Source organism: Mastomys coucha, unplaced genomic scaffold, assembly GCF_008632895.1.
Source record: "Mastomys coucha isolate ucsf_1 unplaced genomic scaffold, UCSF_Mcou_1 pScaffold3, whole genome shotgun sequence".
NCBI classification, from domain to species: Eukaryota; Metazoa; Chordata; class Mammalia; order Rodentia; family Muridae; genus Mastomys; species Mastomys coucha.
The window spans coordinates 26,196,352-26,201,832 of NW_022196909.1; the positions used below are offsets into that span (position 1 = coordinate 26,196,352).

The following is a 5,481-nucleotide window of genomic DNA, read 5'->3' on the forward strand; positions in this document are numbered from 1 at the left end:
CCCCCTTCCATTAAAGCAAATGGGCACAATGATAACTGGAGGGAATCTGAAATTTTGGGTTTCCAGGGCAAAATCCACTAAGTCCCAGCTGTTGCTGTTGCGACTTTTCCTACTTTGACAGATACCAGAGGGGAGCTGAGCTACTGTGTATATAGGGTAGATAGCTCTTAGTGATATCTAAAATTATATTTAGGTTTTTGGGTGGGGAGCGTCCCTCGATGAGAACTTGTGGAAGTCGGTTCTTTTCCACCGTGTGGGGATGAACCCTGGTCATCAGACTTGGCAACAAGCGCCTTTACACACTGAGCCACCTCTCCAGCCCTCTCTAGAATATTTTTATAAGTGGCTGGACGGTTTTTTCCTCATAAAATGTTAACACTTCATTCGGTGCTGTAATCTAAAAGAACCAAATTCCTCATTTGAGGTTAGGTTTTTTTTCATAATCTCAAAGACTCCTGGGAACTGTGGCTTCCGGAGTTTTTACCCCTAATACCTACCACAAAACAAAAGCTAGCTTTTCTTAGCTAAATAACAATGGGAAACTGGTTTCAGCCACCTCTGAGCAGACAACCCCCCACCCCCAAAGTCCTCGTCACTCTCCAACCTGCCCTTAGGTATGTTTGTGTAAACAGAGACGGATTGTAGCTGCCTTGACGTTTCTCCCGGGAAAGCTTAGTTGGCATTCATTGAAGTTGCTTGTTTGGGGAGTTTGTTGAGGCACCGAAAACGTGCCACAGGGAAGACTGAAGGTTCTGCGGCCGGAGGTCGTCAGGGAGCTGCCCGGGCTGCTCAGGTGTGCCGCATAGGACTGCGAAGAGCCGTGGGACAGTGGAAGGTCTTTAAAACGTTACTTTTGCTACCTTAGGAAATAGGCTTTCAAAGAATGGAGCCGGGGGGGTGGTGTTTAAACTAGGATATGGGGGGGGGGGACGCCCAGCGTTGGGAACAGTAAACCAGAGGGGACCTCCTGTTGCTTCATCTCTCCGACGGCATTCATTATTTAAAAATTTTAAAACGGGATGGAAGGGACGACCTTAGGATCTATCACTTCAGTCTGTTCAAAGAACACGTCGAATTTCGCGTCACCCGTTGGTTGATAAGACAGAGTCGGATACACCGTATTTTGAAATGTAAACTTAATATAATGTCGGAATTTCTAAAAAGCCTGCCCCAACTGAACAGGGGCAACCAAGTTTACTCTTCTTCAGTAGCGGGAAAAAAAAAAAGCACCCGAAGTTTTAGGTGGTGGGAGAGGGAGAGGGACATGGGAGGCAGAGAGCAGAGAGAGCGACTCTGGGGGTGGGGCTGAGTGCTTTCACGCGTCCCAGACGCCACCGTTAGGACACCGAGACTTGGTGGTGGGCCAGGGGACAAGGTAAGACCCAGAGGAGAGAGATTCGGGATCGGCTCAAGTTGGAAAAGGAATCCCGAGCTAGCGGCTCACAAATAGACTTCGCAGTACAAGATTGCGCAAATTCTTTTAAAGGCGGGGGTGGGGTGGAGGGACGGACAGCTATCCTGCAGGAACCCTGGTGCAGACCCTCGAGTAGGTGAGAGGGAGCAAACGCACAACCTTCGTGCATCTTCTTTGAACTGGAGCCCTTTCTTTAAAGTCACCAAAGAAGGAGGGAAGTTTAGGTTGACTCAAAGATTGCATTCGTTCGGGAGAAGATGAGGAGAACCAAGGGTGCTGACAAAGACCCTAAGGATCCCAGAGGGATCTTTCTGTTGTCGCGTCCCTCCAGGCTCCGGGAGGAAAGGGTTGTGCAGACAAACTTTCCGAGAACTCCTGGCGGGGGGCTTCCCGCTGTCACCGGCTAGGGTGCTTCCTGCCACTTCCAAAGTGCAGAGCAGATTCTGCGGCGTGGATGGCTTGGGCTTGCGATCTAAAGTGGTGAGCAAGCCAGGCAGGCAGTCTGCCTGGGGCAGGCAGCTTAAACCAGAGTGGGGGCCACTCGAGCTTCCCAGCCTTCGCGCCTTAGCTACCTGCTAGCACTGCTTCGCGCTGAGTTTAGGGGCGCAGAGCTGGAGGGGTGGCCGTGGCGCCCGGAGCTGCCAAGCCTCCTCTTCCGAGTTTGAAATCCAGAGAAATGAGTCCTACTCAGGACCACACTTTTAAGTTCCTGGTTAAGTCTCACCTTACTAGCACTTCTTTAGGTTCTCGGTTCCTGACAGGTATATAAGTTAGGCACGGGCAGGGAAGGGTTTGGGCAGGTGCCAGCTCTGACTGCTCTGCGTAGTCACGTTCGCTATGGGGTCAATGAACCATGAGCTGCCTCTTTCACAAGCAGGCTGGGCGTTTTCTGCGAGGGTTTACTTTTTTTTTTTTTTTTTTTTAAGGAACCTTCAAGGATTACTATTTAAAGTTTTAAATGTTTTGATGCAATAGGCAATTGTAAACAGAACAAAAGAGAAAGGCATGACTTGAAACTGTTTTGCTTTAAAACTATTCTGCTTTGCTGAATAAAACAGCGGAGGAGGAATAATTGGGAGAAAAAAGAAAAACATTGGTTAAGTGAGTCTTCAGCTGTAAATAAAGTAACAGGAAAGAACCAGTAAATAGGAAAAATAATAAAATATACAGTGGATACATGACACAGACCATTGGGAAGCTCTGTTCCCACTGAGAGCCTCTTTCTCCCAGGGAGAATATTTGTGGAGGAAAATTATTTGGTTATTTTCACAGTATTATAGCTCCCTTTGAATTAAACTTTTTTTTTTCATCAACTGGACTTAGTTCTTTAATTAGGAAGCACAATTGAGTTTCTAACAGATGTTGTCAGCCACAAACTCTGATCCAAAATAATAGTAATTAGTTTGGGGGGAGGGACATCTTTAGTTTATAAGGCCTGAAATTAAAATATGATGTTTTTAAACATTGTGGTACAAAACCACGGGGAACATTTGTTCCAGAGCCTGGTAGTAGCTCCACTTCCTAGCTCTGACTTGGAAAAGCTTTCAGTAGGATGCTCCGGGCCCTTCTCATTCTAGACCTCTCTACATTTCTTTCTGCTCTTAAGAAATTCAATTTTAAAGAGTATTTTCTGATTAATAAAAAAAGTGAAATCCTTAAAACACAGCATGTTCCCAATTGGTTGAAATTTGGCTATTTGTTTGTTTGGTTTTTGTTTGTTTTATCATAAACTGAGTGTCCTAGAGATGGTTAAATGGGTTTCTTTTTTTTTTTTTTTGACTAATTGTACATTTTTGTAAATATACATAATTTGAATTAATGTTCTCAAACTTTTTGTACCCTGAAATATAACCATAAATACAGATTTTCTCTAATAGTTGTCTGAAAAGTGAAATGTTTGCTAGCTTTTCTTAATGTGGTAAAGCTAGCAATCGGGCCTTTCTGATTTGAATATAAATGTACAACGTCAAGTTAAACTTAGCAGGATGGGCGTTCTTCTGCATCTAGTTTTTCCTCTTACAGCTTGATGTTTTCCTAGACTCTGTACTGCATGACAGAGATTTGTCTTTACAAATTTTCCATTTCCTAGACATTGGCAGATGCAGGAAGTCAAGCTGCTCTCTACAGAACTTAACAAACCCTCTGCTGAAAATTCTTATGGCTTGAACGGAGTTTTGATACATGCCATGTTTCAAAAAGCGGTTAGCAAAACTCAGTTTCTGTGTTCACCCTTTTGTGGATCTCAGAGCCTGTTTTTAAACGTCAAAGGCCAAGGGACATTACATTTTGCTGTCCACATCTTCTTCAGAACTGGAGCTTCTTGGGTCCTCGTTTTCTAGTGACAGTGTCTCTTAGGGGCAGGTAGAGTTAAAATTACCCCCTTGGGCAGGCAGAAACTAGAATCCTTTGTTTCTGACACAAAGTAAACATTATTTTAACCAAATAGACCATCCCCTGCCTTGGAGTCACACACTGGGTTTTCATTTGTCTTCTTTAGGTTACAAGAAAACAAACTTCTGCTACAAAAGCGACTGCTTGTTTTCAGACTGGGATTTCTTTAACTCTATGAGGATACTGTCCACTGACAGCTGATAGAGGTCTGAGCTTAGAGTCTTCCTAAATGGGAAATCTAATATAAATGACACATGTGTGTTGAGCATAGGAGCCAAGACAAGGAACTCACTACTCAAAAATAAGTCTCATTGATAACACAAACAAATCTTAACCATCTAAATTATGGTCAAGTTCCTTCATGCAGCATGAAGGCTAGACCAGGATTAAATGTGTCTTAAGTTATTTCTGGTTGTTTCCTCTATAGTCTTATTGTACCAGGATGTAGGCTTAATTGATAAAATGATTTCAGTCAGTTATGAACAAATGCTTATCGGTCTGTCTACTGGCATTTCTGGGTTGATCTATATATAGGAATAGCTCCAGGCAGATCTCCTTGCAGGTTGCAGGTGATGATGTTAAAATTCTCTGGGTTCTGTTGCCAGTGTGACTCCTCAGCCCTCCTACATGAAAGTAGGTTGGAGAGGTTGCCCTCAAAAAAAAAAAAAAAAAAAAAAAGTTCCTAGCCCCGTGCATCTTCAAAAGGAAGTTTGGATTGCTTCCTGACTTGTTGGAAATGATCAGGTCACCAGAGGTGTCACAACTCACTAGCATTTACTGGGAAATAGATGTCTGGGTTTTATAATGAGTATTTGGATGAAAGTTTCTGAGTACCTATTTCTTTAAAAGAACTCAGTACTCAAAAATAAGTCTCATTGATAAATGTAAAGGTCGTTGATAAATGTAAGGTAAATCTTCTTTTGTTCTACACTAAAATCTTAAATATATTACGGTTCACGACCTTCAAAAGGTACTTTAATTTGAAGGAGATTTTTCTCCCCCAAATTTAGCCACATTTACTTGTGGCTTTTACAAAGTTCTACAAACAGAATTGCAATGGGAAGCTGTGTAGAGCAAACAGCTGTCTTTCAACAGTTGCCTGACCTGAGTATGTGTGGGGTTTTCCCTAATGAAATTTTAAATATGGCTCTGTGGCTCCTCACGCAACATGTGGATAATATGTGAGCAAAAGCATGTGTGTTGAACATTATTACTGTAAAAGAAAAATAGTTTGCTTCTTTTAAATGGAAAGATACTTTAAGCTTTAGTAATGGTGAGAGTCAATGCTTGAAAAAAAAACCTAATTCACATCTGACAGCAAATAGTCAATTTGTAACAAATTCACTTATTAAAATGATATTGTGTGCTGGAACAGAACTTTCGAAGTAAACTGGTTGTTAGAGTCTAGAACTTCCTATTAGAAAATTGAATGTTTAGGCACTTTTTCTTTTACATTAATTTGTATAATGGCAGACTGTAAATAGCTTGAATCTATGAATTTTAAGTATCTTTATTACTCATTTGATTCTTTTCTGGTGGAGGTTTTCCATATTTTTGTTCTTACTGATTAACTCAGCTGCTTCTAGGTATCTCACACTTGAAATGTGTGGTGTTTTCGGCTAAATGTTAACCTTTTCTTTCTGTTGTTAGCTAGAAAGAGACTTTAAATATGACAC

At 42.0% G+C, this 5,481-nt stretch overlaps 1 protein-coding gene across 1 annotated transcript in view; it reads left to right on the forward strand.

Moving 5' to 3' along the window:
- The first annotated feature begins 1,323 nt into the window (after positions 1 to 1,323).
- Positions 1,324 to 5,481, forward strand: part of Prdm1 (PR/SET domain 1) — a 92,323-nt gene continuing 88,165 nt past the window's right edge. The window contains exon 1 of the mRNA XM_031347640.1: positions 1,324 to 1,375. The gene's annotated coding sequence lies outside the window, so the exon portion shown is untranslated. The remainder of the gene's footprint in view (positions 1,376 to 5,481) is intronic.